At 55.8% G+C, this 14,997-nt stretch overlaps 1 protein-coding gene across 9 annotated transcripts in view; it reads right to left on the bottom strand.

Moving 5' to 3' along the window:
* Positions 1–11,734, bottom strand: part of NSD2 (nuclear receptor binding SET domain protein 2) — a 77,323-nt gene extending 65,589 nt beyond the window's left edge. For 5 of the 9 annotated variants that reach the window (XM_070372876.1, XM_070372883.1, XM_070372877.1 and 2 more), the window contains exons 1-2: positions 11,526–11,734; positions 10,289–10,328 (exon numbers count right to left, since the gene is read on the bottom strand). The gene's annotated coding sequence lies outside the window, so the exon portion shown is untranslated. Of the gene's footprint in view, positions 1–7,498; positions 7,515–10,288; positions 10,329–11,525 lie in introns of those variants that run through there. The other 4 variants (XM_070372880.1, XM_070372879.1, XM_070372878.1 and 1 more) reach the window with 2 other exon arrangements.
* Positions 11,735–14,997: the final 3,263 nt, after the last annotated feature.

The raw sequence follows: 14,997 nt of genomic DNA, 5'->3' as shown, positions 1-14,997 counted from the left end.
ATCTTATTTCCCTGACCAGGGATTGAACTCATGCCCTCAGCAGTGACAGCAAGGCGTCCTAACCACTACACCACCAGGGAATTCCCATCTTCAGTTTTTTGAGAGAAGCTATTTTCAATCTAAATTACGTATCTAGACAAGCTATCATCAAGTTTAAACACAGAACAGATCATTTTGGCATGCAAGGTCTCTAAAATTTAACGCTGCCTCCCACACTTTCTGAGATAACCCCCCAAAAGACGTACCACCAAAACATGATGGCAAACCTTGGAAGACATGAGACCTAAGGGGTGAGTGGTCTCCCGCAGAAGACAAAGTGCCTGCAGCCGTGGCACACGTCTAGGAAGCCCCGTCTGGAGCAAGAAGACAAACAGTTCCAGCAGACAGGCTCCCCGAGGGAAAAACGCGTAACTGACCATCTCAAAAGGCTTTTTACACAACTGATCTGGAAAACCTGAGCCTGCATTAGTAACAGATGCATGGAAAACTAAGCAAATAGACAAAAAAAAAATTTTTTTTCACTAGGAAAATTGTGTTCAGCTAAACAATGTAACAATTAATAAATATTCATTCAAACCAAAAATTGTTGGAACTCCCTGGTGGTCCAGCAATTAGGAATCTGCACTTTCACTGCCAGGTTTAATCCCTGGTCAGAGAACCAAGATCCCACAAGTCTTGCAGTGCAGCTAAAACACAAAACAAAATTTTTAAAGTAAGTAAAAACTGTTAAAACTGTGGTATATTAGGTGGGAGGGGGATTATGGGGGGACACATGTATACCCATGGCTGATTCATGTCAACATATGGCAAAAAAACCACAATATTGTAAAATAATTAATCTCCAATTAAAATAATTTAAAAAAAAAAAAAAAAGTCAAACAAAACCTGTGGCATATTAAAGATGGCCAAAAATTCTTTGTCATCCCCCCACCAAGAGATAAAGTCTATTTCTCCACATCCTTGATCCTCGCCCAGGCCTGTGGCTGCTCCCAACTGCACACAGCAAGAGCGATGTCAGGCTAGAGCTGGCCTCACCTCCGAAAGGACTGGCAGGGCTCCCCTGGTGGCCCAGGGGTTACGCCTCTGGGCTTCCCCTGCGGGGCACGGGTCCAATCCTTGGCTGGGGAAACTAAGATCCTGCGTGCCACACAGTCAAAAAACAAATAGATCAAACACATCCTTTTTTTTTTAAGTGTTTTTATAAATAAATAAAAGGCTTGTCCGCAGGGGAGCTCCTTGACGGCTGAGTGGTTAGGACTTCGGGCTTCCACTGCCGTGGGCCAGTTTCAAGCCCAGGCAGTGGACCTGAGATCCCACAAGCCACGTGGTGCAACCAAGAAATAAGCAAAAGGATGGGCAGCTTCACTTCCTGCGGCAGGAAGCAGCCACCATGCTGTGAGGAGGCCCAAGCTGCCTCAAGGGTGGCCCCAGCCGGGGAGCATGGCGGACCGGGGCCAACAGCCCCCGGCACCGGGCACCTTGGGAGTGACGCAGACCGACAGCACGCCAGCAGTGACAGGCGAGACTGTAAACACACACACCGCTGTGCTCTCAGCCACAGCTCTCTGGAACAGCTCATCAGCAAGGCGCAGACAGCCGGACACCACTGGACTCGGAAGACCGGGGAAGGGGAAGTGGGGCGGAAAGAACACTAAATTCTTATCTCTTGAAGATAGAACTGAACACATAACACACAAAACTCAAAGTTCTCAACTCTGTAAGATAGGCAAGTTTTTTTTTAGATAGATATAAGAAACAGTTGAAAGAGCAAAGCAGTTGTCTCCTTGGAATAGTCACCTAGACTGCTGCATCTCGTTCTGACCCTCACAGAGGGAACTGTCTTTAGGGCACCTGGTTCAGTTTGATGAATGAAAAGCAAACAGGAAATATATCCCTAAACATTTGGTTGGTAAGATTAGTTATCTAAGTTTCCTCCCACTTTTCTGATTCATACAAATTTTTCATGAAATGTATTCTGATTACAAGAGATAAATGTTCTGGCTGCACCAGCTCTGCTGCAGCAGGCGGATCTCCAGGTGCAGCGTGTGGGGTGCCGCTCCGGACCAGGAACGTCCGAGGCCCCGGCACTGGGCGGGCCGAGTCCGAGCCCCTGGCCCCCAGGGACGTCCTGATCAAACCACCAGAGCCGCTTTAGCTCACTGTTCACCTTGACAATCCGTCAAGGAACCACATGCCCTTGAAAAGCAGCTTTCCACAAACTCTAAGCTGGAATCCACAACTGTTTCTGTTACCTCATTCCCGTGCTGGGAACTCACAGAGGGAGGGGAGGGGAGGGGGCGCCAGGCCTGGGGCACCGGCCGAAGACGGAGCGGCTCGGGCCCTCTGCCGACAGGGCTGCTGTGAGCACCCAGGGCCTGAGACATGCACACAGGCTCAGCCTCCGCGCTGCACAAACAGAACACCGGTCACATCTTCAAAGAAGTGAAAGAAGCTGAACTTAAAGAAATAAATACTTTTTTATACAGATTTCAGAACTCAACAGAAGAGAATCCGTAAACTGTCAACATGAGGCCTAATCCCAAGGGGTCTTCCGCAATCAGGGACAATTTCTGATGCATAATAAAGAGGGGAACCCTCAGGGGCGCGCCCTCGGGGTCTCCCTGAGCTCCCCTGCGGGCACTGCTCCCCCAGGCCCCCGCCTCGCACCTGAGGAAGAGCAAAGAGCCTGAAGCCGGCCAGTGCTCCCGCCCCAGGACCCCAGCCACAGAGCAGTCGGAGATCTTGGCACCCCACACTGGGCAGGGCCCAGGCTCCGAGTCACACAGACGGGACCCCTGTGGGCCCAGAGCAAGCTGCCCCACACGGACGTGCCCAGGGTTCTCAGTGCCCATCAAAGGCGTCCAGGTGGCGCTGTCCTTGGGGCACTGTGGGGAGCAGGGGCGAGGGCCGCCAGCAAGGAGCCTCCACTCGCAGGCAGGGCAGGTGGGGGACAGCAAGCCGGGAGTCCAGAGAGAAAGGGCAGTGACAGTGTGGGTGCCCCGGAGAAACTGATCTGGGGGTGAGGGCATCGACGACAGTTTTAAAAATTCCTCTTTAGCCTTGTCCTTGTTTCTAAACCTCGAAACCCAAGTAAATGAAATCTCACAAGAATAGATCTTGCTTGGACAGTGAATGGGCTGCTGTCTGGCTTTGTCAGAAACTCAGGGGTCACTGACACCCTCCCCACAACCCACGGGCCTCGTGGCTTGACTGTAGGCCCTTCCCGCTGACTCCTCTGCAGAACCCGCGCCCCTCAGCAGGGCTACGCCAGGCCTGAGCGCTGGGCCTTTGGGGAACTCCAGGCACAGTCCTCAGCGCGGTGGGCTCAGGCACCCTGCGAAGGTGGCCACCTGCCCCAGAGCTCAGGCCTCGGGAGGCAGAAGGTGGGCCCCAGCCCGTGCTTCTAAGATGGTCCGGGGTGGCCCACGCGGCCAGTCTGGGGACCAGGTCTGGAGGACCAAGTTACCGGGCAGCGACCTGGCTCACCCCGAGGCTTCCTTCTCGCCCGGAACGTGTACCTGTGCGCTGCCACCAGGAGCAGGGGCACGGGAACGTAACCAAGCACTCGGCTCTCAGGGCTCCAGTCAAAGGTCACGTGTCCCTTTCCACTGTCCAAAGCAAACCACGAAGCCACACCCAATTTCAAGGGGGGCAGTCTGCCCAGTCCCATGGGGCACTCAGAGAGACAGCTGGGGAGACTAACGCAGACAGCCAGCACACAGAGGCCACCTCCCATGGCCTCGCCCCGATCCTCCCCCCACCAGCTCACAGATGACCCTGAGAAACGCGCTTTCCAAAGCAAACAGAGGCGCATCGCCCACCCTCACACGCCCGCCTGAGCCCGCCTGAACCCGCCAGGCCTCACGCTCCTCTGCAGATGAAAACGCTCCGTGCAGCCTCGAGAGCGGCCCCCGCCCCACAGCCTGCTCTGCACTCAGCGCCCTCCCCTCTGACCTTCGGCCCTCTCCTGCCACGGGCCCTCTGCCGGCGTGCCCTCTTCTAGAGCCCTCACCACCCGACCCCGGGCCCTCTTCCACGCTCTGTACGCGCCTCAGCCCCCAGGCAGGCGTGATGCCCTGTGGATGTACAGACGGACCAGGTGCAGCAGAGTCTGCAGCAAGTCTCCTTCACGACTTTCCCCCTCTGTCATGGAGGCCACAAATGCACGAACCCGCTCCGTGTGCCGCCAGCGCCCAGGCCAGCCGGCCCAGCTGCTCCTTCGCCACACAACCGGGAAGCAAGCCCCAGACGATGGGGCACTTCTTGACAAATTCTGTATGTGGCTCTACATGACACTAATTCCTTTCTTAAACAAAACCACTGTAACAGCTGAAAACAGGAAAGCTCCTGAATGAGAAACCGAGGCAGCGTTCCACTGTCACAAACACACAAGTCGCGCTCCGCCTCACCCCCACCTAACTGGCCTGCCCGGGAGACACACAGCCCCTTTGTGGGAGGGCGACCGGCCACGGTGCCTCCAGGAGCCTGCATGGCCCACACTCCCCTTCTTCTCCGGTGGAGGAGGCCTGTCGCCAGTCCTGCAGGGCCGCTCGTCCTCAGCCAAACGGCGACCCTGCAGCGCAGCCTCCTGTGCTCCTTTCCCCACCCCGGATCTCCTGGTGAGTGCTTATGGGACCAAAGGCCTGATCAGTTTTCAGGTTCGGTTATTGAGCAAGACAGTTTCACAGATTTTTCAAAGATGTAGTCTTCTGTCCACCATCTCTCCCATTTCAGCCCCCTCACAGGTCTGTCAAGTCCAGGGGAGCAAGGACACGAGTTCTGGCTCATCAATGGAACACAGCTAATTTCCTAATTCTCCATGAATGGAGGAATGCCACCAGAAGTACATGGCCATACTAACGAAATATAACAGCCCATCCTCCTATTCCTGTCTAGACGGTCTGATGTTCAAATGTCCCCTGAGAGGCAGAACAATGAGTTCCCAGAGCACAGAAGCAGAGGTCAGGCCCTGCAGGAGGTCCAGCACTTATAGCCTGTGACTCTGGGTCAGTACTTAACATCTCTGGGATTCAGCTTCCTGCTGTGAGGATTCAGTGAGAGGAGGGAACAAAGATTTGCTGCCCTAAGACACAGGGGGAGCCACTCTGCACAGATGGCACCGACTTCCAATCTTTGGGGGGATGCGAACAGAAGGCTCTTATTTCTTCTTTTCTTTTTCTGCTGTGCGCCCTGGGGGATCTTGGTTCCCCAGGGAAGGACTGGACCCAGGCCCTCAGCAGGGCAACCGGGCAGTCCTAACCACCACACCACCAGGGAACTTCCAGGAAGCTCTTATTTCTAACACACACTTTAATTGTAAAAACCCAGGAATTCAATTTTTATTAAATAAAAATCTTTAGGGGACTTCCCCGGTGGTCTAGTGGCTAAGACTCCAAGCTCCCAATGCAGGGGGCCTGGGTTTGATCCCTGGTCAGGGAACTAGATTCCATATGCCACAACTTAAAAAAAAATTCCCCCCTGGCACAACTAAGATCCAGCACAGCCATATACACACACACACACACACACACACACACACACACACATCTTCGGGATAACAGAAGACTCGAAAGCATGAACATCTCCACGAGTTAACTCTCAGTTAACACTGGGCGCCGCTTGAAGCCCAGAAGACAACTTAGAGCTCACCCTGAAAAACTCAGAACCTGGAGACATGAAGGGTGAGAGCTCAAGCCATGTGCTGCCAGGACAGGGCCTGGCGCTCAGAGGAACAGCCAACCTGGGAGCATCCCAAGTGCCGTGGATACAGCGCTGGCAGCACCGGCGGGGAAAGGGGACGGAGGGAGCCACGCGACAGAGCGCGGCTCATCCTGGGGGCAGCAGCATGGCGATGAGACCTCAGAGCAGCTGCAAGGGGCCCGCCAGTGAAGACCTCAGGAAAACACAGGGCCTTCACACCACGCCCAACACCAAGGGCTTCCTCCTCTATGAATAGGAAGGCACCAGGGACACCTCTCAGCTGGTAGGTGAGATCAGTTTCTTTTTGAAGGTACCGAGGTAAATCAGAAATGAGGCCCACTTTCCATTTTACTAGCTTACAGTGAGACAAAAATGGTGCCCTCTCAAATCTTTCGAAATGTCAGTGTTAGGGTCACTCAGCCGTCCCCCCTTACCCTCAGTGCCATGCGCTGCCCCAGCCCATGAGGGCCACGCCGGCCCTCTCTCCTGCGTCAGTCCACCCTTCCTGGAGACTCCCTGGGTCTGGGGAAGGCCATCGTCCTCGAGCACTGGCTTACCAGCTTCCTCCCTGGCCTGTCTCACCTGCCCTGGGCCTCCACCTTTGCCACCTCACACCAGGGCAAGCACAGTCACACCACTGCCCTCGATCCACACCACTTCTCACGCACTGGCCAGCACACAGGGGCTGAGAGTCTTCATACAGTCATTGAAGGACTGACATTCACTCAGGTACTGTTCTAGGCACTGGGAACCTGACAGTAGTTAAAGCCAAAAGGAGAAAAATCTCCACTGTTATAGACCTCTTGATGCAGTCTGGCACATAGACAAATAAGGAAAACACCCGGAATGTCAGAGGATACAAGCTAGGCAAAAGAAGTGGAGGCAGACGGGTAGGGCCAGACAGCAAAAGGATATCATAAATCAGGGGTCAAGGGTGGTGCCTGAGAAGGGAAGTTTAAGCAAAGACTTAAAGGCAGGTAAAGAGCCAGCCAGGCAGGTGTCTGAGTAGAAGGAACTGCAGATGCAGGGGCCAGGGGCCAAGTGTGGCTGCAGTGCCTGACACAGGCCAGAGGCGAGCGCAGCTGAGACAGAGGCCGGGCGGGCCGGGAAGGGGCCGGCCAAGCACCAGAGCTCAAGACACACTCCTGAGGGCTCCCAAGGCAGGCAGGGGTCTGGGGCCACTTTCTAGGAGTGAGGTGCACGATGAGAGCTGAACGAGAAGGAATGCATAGGAAAGCCAGTGGTGCCCACATAGGCACTGGAGTGAGTCTGTGTGTGTGTGTGAGGGTCACAGGGGAAAGCGGAGGTAAAACTGACCGAGTAGAGGCCCAAGGAAAAGCTCAGCCACAACAGAGGGCTGAAAAGACCAGGTGAGATCAAGCTAAGGAGTGCAGTGAGGGAACTCCCACTGCCATCCAGCAGTTAGGACTGCAAGCTTGCACCGCGGAGGACCCAGGTTCAATTCCCGGTTGGGGAACTGAGACCCCACAAGTTGCACAGCACAGCCAAAAAAAAAAAGTGCAGTGAAAGGCAGAAAGAGCAGTGAGAGATTGGTCTTGAACCCCAAAGGGCCCTGAGATCCCTGAAAAGTGGGCTCTCACAGGACCACAAGCGCATTTCAGAAAGACAGGCAGAGCACGGAGAGATGACTGAGGGGAGGAAAGCTGGAGTCAGAAACACTCTTCCTGACCTGTCAGCCTCCGTAACACAACAGCAAACACAAGTGAAAAATTAATTACAATGTGAAACACTACGGATAGAAACATACCCTTAACAGCATAACAAACTTATTTCGTACCATTGATTCTTTCTGTGACAACCCAGTTAACTTAAAAATTGAGCTCCCAACTCCAACTCCTTCCAGGAAGACAAAACATTCTTCTCTCCACATCCACCAGGGAAGTTTCACCACTAGGGCTGTTGAGCACCAGGCTGGCACTCAGCTCAACCACCACTTAGCCATTTCCATCCTTGTATACCTTGTTGAAAGTATTACGTATTACAGATATTAAGGCGCTCTGAAAAATTCATCTTTGGCCCTTTGCTTTCTGGAAGACAGACTCAAGAACAATACTAATTTGAGATATCTTGAATTTTTTAACTGGCAAAGCAAATCTCATCAAATCAATCAGCTCCTTCAAACACTATACTGTAACCAACAGAAAAGTGCAAAATGCTGACCAATCGCTGGGGTAACTCATTTGAGTCTTTTTCTCCCCAAAGTGCTTACCCTAAATAACAATTCCTAAAAACAAAATTAACAAATCACATAAAGACAGTTTGCAAAGTATAAACATAATCCTCTGGAACTTCCATGTCACCTCCTGCTTCTGTATATATTTTTACTTTCCCCAGGGACAGGGAGAGAGGTACGGTAGAAACGTCACTGCTTGATTCATCCTGGTGGTACATACAGGTCTGTTCTGTTACTTGTTGTACTTATATGCTTGCAATATTTCACAGTTAATTTTTATTTAACATTTGAGTTAGCTACAAAGACAAAAGGAAAAGAAAGGAAACAGGCCTTCCTGGCAAACAGTGTCTTGGCTCCCTGATTAAAGCAGGGAGACCTTAAGCCAGCCCCTTACTTTCCATATTCAGTTACTTCCAGAAGGGCCCTTTCTGCTTCACCAGGACTTAAAAAAAGAGAAGCAAACAGGCCACACGCTGGCATTAAAATGGGTTGTTTGTCCCAAGTCATAAGCCCATTTACTCAGCACTCACTGAGTGCCTGCCATAGGAAGGCATGAGCAGAGGCCAGATCACCCGAGACTGTAAGAATCCTACCTCCCAGAGCTCATCCAAAAGGGAAAAAGGTCACATAAGGCCACTGAAGGGCTGAGTCCTCTGTATTCAAAATGGGAGGACAGGGCTTCCCAGTGGTTAGGAACCTACCTGCCAGTGCAGGGGATACAGGTCTGATCCCTGGTCCGGGAAGACTCCACATGCCTCGGAGAAATTACGTGACAAACTACGAAAGCCTGAGCACGCACAGCCCATACTCCGCAAAGAGAGTAGCCCCTGCAAGCCACAACTAGAGACAGCCCGTGCAAGTGCAAGGAAGACTCAGCACAGCCAAAAATAAAATTCAAATAATAAAAAAAACTTTAAGGAAAAGACAAGCAGTGGTCCACACACAACACCAGTCCATGCAGAGGCCTGGATCAAGACAGGTCACCACATATTTGAGGAACAAGGACCCAATTACTGCAGCCGGGCAAGGAGTGAAGCTTAGAAGACTAAGAGGCTTATCCAAAATTGCATACATTCTATAGCCAAGCATTATATCCAAACAAAAAACAAAAATCAACCAACCAAAAACCATATACCAGAATATGTAAGTAAAAAGCTTAATAACTTCAACTCCCACTGATTAAATGTTTACTTAGAATTGTTTAATGAGAAAGGCTATTTGTCTAGATTAAAAATGGCAGGAGAAAATAAATTTGGAACTTTAGCTTCACCTGAGCACATGCTTGTGTGTGCTCAAGGACAACCCCAATCTCATATAGCAACATTTTATTAGTGTTTTCTATCCCCTCACCAGCACTTCTTAGTAAATATAACTTCACCTACTTTTACCTGTTTTAAACTGAAGCGTCAAGCCATAAAAAAGGAAGTAACTAGTTAGTTTACATTATGCCATATGAGTAAGCCTTTTAAAACTGGACTACTTGTAGGGGCTTCCCTGGTGGCTCAGTGGTACAGAATTTGCCTGCCAAAGCAGGAGACATGGGTTCCATCTCTGGTCTTGGAAGATCCCACGTGCTGCAGAGCAACTAAGCCCGTGTGCCACAACGAGTGACCCTCGGACTTGTGCTGCACAAGCGAGGCCACTTCAAGAAGCCCACGCACCGCAACTAGAGAGTAGCCCCCACTGTCCACAACCAGAGAAGGGCCTGAGCAGCAGCAAGGACCCAGCATGCCCAAAAGTAAATTTTTTTTTTTAATTGGACAACTTGCAGGAGGAGAGGTCATTTGAATAGGTGGCAGGCTTGACCCACTCTTCCCTAAGTCACAAGATCTCTAATTCCTAACGTGTAAGTCTCGCAATTCCGACTTATTCCTCATTTGAGTCCTCACATTTAAGCAGGTACTATTTAAACAGCCCTGTTTAAATCGGTGGAATAAAACCCATAAACGTAGTAGTCACATATGGTAGCCTGTTTAACTCACTGTTTTGTTCTGTTGTGTCTCCATAAATTTCAAATTATGTTAGTTTAGACATAATATATATCACAAATGTGCACACAGAATAATAAACTGCCCTTTTTTTTTTTTTTTGTAGTGCCACACAGCATGTGGGATCTTAGTTCCCTGACCAGGGATCAAACCCATGGACCTGCACTGGAAGCGAAGAGTCTTAACCACTGGACCACCAGGGAGTATCAAGCCCATCACTTTTTGAAATTCAGAAAGTTATTTTTCTGATACTTTTAAATTGGAATGTTCACCACTGGAATCCCAGCCCAGCCTGATCTGCAGTAATGCAGTCAGGAGGCGAGGATTTTTGTATTATATAGATCAGAGTTTAAAAAAAAGAAAAAAAAAGCTTACAGAAACTCACAAACGTGCAGAAAGTACTCACTTTACCAACCACTGGCCCAAAACTGAAGGCTGCGGAGCGTCTGAGAAAATGGAAGAAAAGAAAAGGAAATGACTCAAAGTAATCGTGCTTAAGGCCTGAGTCCTCTTCACTTCCAGGCGGCAGTTTAGATTTGAACTCCGGTCGGTGGTGGGGCGCCGGAGCACGCACGGAGCACACCAGGAAAGGGCTGCGCTCCCACGACTGGTTTCCTCCGAGCTACTGGTTGGAGTGGTGCTTTTTCATGTTGCTCTGGTCACACTTACACATGTAACGAGGACATGGAAAACATTTGGGAAAATGAAAGCGCTGCATAAATGAGATGGCTCCTAACTTATCTTCCATCTCGACCATCTCATTTTAAAATACATAAATATGACGGTCTGTGTTATCAACGCGCAGTGGCAACGTTAACTTTTTAAGTCGTTGGGCGATTAGGGAACACGTATCTCGGCGTTTAAGTCATTTAAAAGTCAAGGCCTTAGAGCGCGGGATTGTCAGTCCTCAAGAACTTCCCTAACCTCGCTCTGAAGTCCCCCGAACCGAGGGGGTCCCCGGTTCTGGGACGCGCGCACACGCGCCCCGAGCCCTCATCACCTGCCTCAGCAGCACTAACTTGTCAAGCCTGTGGCCGCTCACGTCCCGGCACCGGCGCGGACACCGGGGGAGCAGACGCCGGCGGCACCGGCTCCTGTGCCCTCTGCCCGGGCTCGAGACCCGCGTGTCTTCAACGCCGAGATTTTTTTTAACTGCCCTCTGGCGAGCGGGGCAGAGCCTGCCGGGCGGCCCCGGCCGCTCCATCGCGCGCGCCCCCGGGGCCCCGTGAGGGAACCACCGTCCGGCCGAGCGCGGGCGGCCGAGGGCCGGCAGCCCCGGGCGGGGTCCCCGCGCCGCCACCTGCCAGGCCTGGGGCTCCCGGCGCCCGCGCTGACCAACGGCCGGTAGCCCGAGTGTCAACCGGGGCCTCGGCGGACAAAAAAGCGCCTCCCCGCGGCCCCGGCCGCCCCTCCCGCCGCCGCCCGGCCCCGGCCCCGACCCGCGCCTCACAAAGGCCGGCCCGGCCCGCTCGGCGCCGCAGCGAACAAAGGCCGCCGGCCCGCGTCGGGCCGGCACAGGTGCAGCCGCCGGCCGCCGGGCCCAACATGGCCGCGCCCGCCCGGCCCCTCAGCCCCTCAGCCCCTCAGCCCCTCAGCCCTCCGCCCCTCAGGCCCGCGGCGGTTGGGCCAGCGGCGCCAGTGACCTGTTGTGCGGCGCATCCTCAGGCGGCGGCGGCTCTCCGGCGCGGCGGCTCCGGCTCCGGCGGCGGCGGCGGCCGGGAAGGGGGCCGGGGCCGGGACCGCGCGGGGGAGGGAGGCAGGGCCGAGGGAGGGGAGGGGGCGGCGGCGGCGGCGGCGGCGGCGGCGGGCGCAGCGCGGCCAGGCCGAGGCTCTCCGCGCGCGGCGCCGACCCCGCCCCGCGCCTCCCGCCCGCCGCCGCCGCCGCCGGGCCGCCGCCGCCTCGCAGAAGCCGCGGGAAAGTGCGCGCCGCTGATTGGCTGCGGCGCCCGCGGGGCTGCGGCCGGGCTTTTCAAATCCGCGCGGGGCGGGGCGGCGGCGGCGGCCCGGCGGGCGGGCGGGGGCCCCGGGGCCGGGGGTCTGGGATAACGGCCTGCCGCGGGGGTGCCGAGGGCGCGGGCCGCGGAAGGGGGCGCGGGAACCCCGCGAGCCGCCTCAGCCTGGCGCCGGGCGCGCGCCCCGCTCCCGCTACTCGGCACGGGCGCGCGCCAGGCGGCGGCTCAACCGAAAGCCCGGAGCCCGGAGCCAGACCCCTGAGCGCGCGCGCGCGCGGTGACGTCACGGCCGCGCGCCCAATCGCCGCCGGCGAGGCCGCCCCGCGCGAGCGCGGCCCCGGCGGCCCTCAAGCCGGGACGTGGGAGGTGGCGCCCTCCCGGCCGCCCCGCGCGCCCTGCGCAGGGGGTCCGCCTGTGCTGGCCGCGGGCCCCGCTCCCCAGCAGTCATTCGCGCCAGTGGCTCGGGGTCCCAGGCCAGCAGGAGCGCTGGCGGGGATGGGTACCTTGTCTGGTCGTGCCGCCGCGATCCGGGAGGGCGGAGGTCAGGCTCCAGCCGGCCCCGCCGGCGAATCCCAGCCGGAACTCGCAGGGGAGCTTTGTGGAGGGGGCTCCCAGTGCAGGTCCTCGCCGTGCCTGCGCTCCTGGATCCCACATTACAAACTGGGCATAGATGGTCACAAACGACAGGGAGGCTGGCGCGATGGAGAGGAGGCGGGTGGCTCCTTCTGCAGAATATCTGCAGGGCGAGGATTCAGCCCGTTTCCCCCACCGCCCAGGCTCCTGTCTGGCTGGTCTGGATCTGGGGCTGGTGGGGAAATCCGTGGTCAGAAACAGGTCTCGTCTCAGGCCCCAAAACTGCTGGGGGCTTGTGCCATTCTAGTGAGGCTGGGGCGGGGAAGAACGGCAGGGCAGGCCCAGGAGTGCCAGCCCATGGTCAGGGGCCAGCTTTGGGAAGATCACTGTTGCATGCCGTGAGGACAGTGGGCTGGTGCATAGGGTGGACAGAGTGTGCCAACCGGGGCCCTGTTCAAGGACGGTCTTCCTATCCAGCCTCAGCTCCAGAGAGCCACCTCATCGCTGGTCTCCCCCGTCCCAGGGGCAGCCACTCGCGGTGTCCAGCTGAAAGGGATTACAGGATTGTTCATCCTTCCGTTCAAGAGCCATGTGGTGAGGTCCTACTGTGTGCTGCCCCCTTGCAGCGTGCTGGGGAGCCTGAGCCGCCAGAAAAGACACCCCTCCCCCATCTGGCACTACCAGGACTCACCTCCGGCCTCCAGGAGCCCCTGGAAGGTGTTTGCTAGGTGCTGGCCCGTTCACATTTGCACTTTGCCGTATCTCTAGGCTGTAGGGAGAAGACTAGTTGCCTCTCTGGCTCTGGAATCCCTATGGGGCACAAGCCTGAAAACTGCTTGCCTCCTCAGTAGCTTTAAATCACAGCAGTACAAGACAGATACCACCACATCTCTTTTGATTTCACAGATTTGGAATTAGGGCTCCTCTTAAAAAAAAATTGCATTTAGAATAGTGCGATCAACATGTAAATTTATTCAAAACATGGAAGCGCGTGTTTGGATTTTCTTGAAAGTTATTTGGGGCTGGCTGATCTTTTCCCGCCCAGCGCAGGCCTCCCTGGGCCAGCCCTGCTGTCTTGTGGGGGTCCCGAGCCCTTTTCATCGAATCTGGCCAGCTGGACAGCCCCAGCCCTGCACACTCTGGGGCCTCTGCCGTAGAGAGTGTATTTCCCACAATTGGGTCTCCATCCGTGCAGAGGAGAAAGAGGCCCTCACAGGACTGACAGGTAGGCTTCTGGTTGGGGAGGCCCAGGGCAGTGGGAGCCCCAAGTCCAGTGGGCCCAGAGGGCTGCGGGGCACTCAAGGACGTCAGCAGCTGGGGCTGAAGCTTGTTTTCGGCCTCTTGGAGACTCAGTCACTTCTCCAAATGAAAGCCCCACACTCGGAGAGGAGAGATTACAGAAGACCAAGGGACTGCGAGTCTGCTCCCGATGTGAAGTAGTGACCACACAGGAGAGGATTTCAGAGGGCAAAGCCAGCCCTGCTCTGACCTTTTGGGGTTCAGTGGTCCTCCATCTCAGCCCCCAGCTGCTGCCCCCCACCCAGCCTCTCCGACCAAGGCCATGCTGGCAAGGCATTTAGGACCAGGGTACCCCAGGCCTGGCTGCTAGCTCTGGGACCAGCCCAGCAGACAGAACAAGGGGTCAAACGGAGCTGGGCATCCCCTGGCCACGAAGTCTGCAGCCAGGCCACCTCTGGCTGCCTGCTGTCTGTTACCACCCACCAGGGCATACAGCTCTAGGAAGCCCGGCCCGCTCCATGATTTCCATGTGACCCGGGCTGGAGCCCACTCTGCCTCCCTGCTCCCCATCGACCCAGGCCCAGGCCTCCCTATCAGAGCTGCTACCAGAGGCCAAGCCCAGGCCCCTTAGCTAAAGGAGTCCCTGAGCCCCGGTTTGGCCGCCCCATCCCCCATCAGAGCCAGGGTCCCCCAGAGGCCAGGCTCATTGCTGTTTCCATGGGGATATGTGCACTCTGACCCCAGCCTTTCTCCATCCCTGGCCAAAGAAAGAGGGCTTCCAAGTGGAAACCAGTGGTCTCAAGCTGCCCCTCCTCCCATGCCCCAGGTGGCCCCTGCCTCCAAGGAGGGGAGGGGAGAGACCCTCCTTTCTCAGCCCAGGGCAGGCCAGAACCCAGGCCTAACGGGCAGGGGGCCTCCCACCCCAGGCCTTCTCTGCGGCCCCTTCCCAGCTCGGACCCGTGTTCCCTAGGCTAACAGCCTTCCCTTCCAAAGGCCCAGCTCGCCTCAGCTCCTGCCAGGCCCAAGCACCACTTCAGCTCCCTTGGCCAGCCCACAGAGCCAGCAGGCCGTAAGGCCCCTGGGTCACGTGGGCCAACCCGCCATTGAGCAGGGCCCCCGGCAGGCCAGGAGATGGACATGGAGACTGAAGCCCTGCTGAGAAGCCCCCCGCCCAAGTCCTGGCTGGGAGGCCCAAGCCAGAGGCCTCCCAGCTTCCCTGCCCACCTCCTCTCCAGCCGCCTCGGGGCTGACTTCTGGGAGCCCTGAGAAGCCTGCAGTGTCTGTCCTCAGTCTCCAGGAAGAAACCGCAGCCCAGGACAGTGGGCCGCTTCTGAGGGCAACCTCAGAACCA

The sequence above is a fragment of the Bos mutus genome, chromosome 6 (assembly GCF_027580195.1).
Source record: "Bos mutus isolate GX-2022 chromosome 6, NWIPB_WYAK_1.1, whole genome shotgun sequence".
NCBI lineage: Eukaryota > Metazoa > Chordata > Mammalia > Artiodactyla > Bovidae > Bos > Bos mutus.
This window is presented reverse-complemented; position numbering and strand designations above follow the sequence as displayed.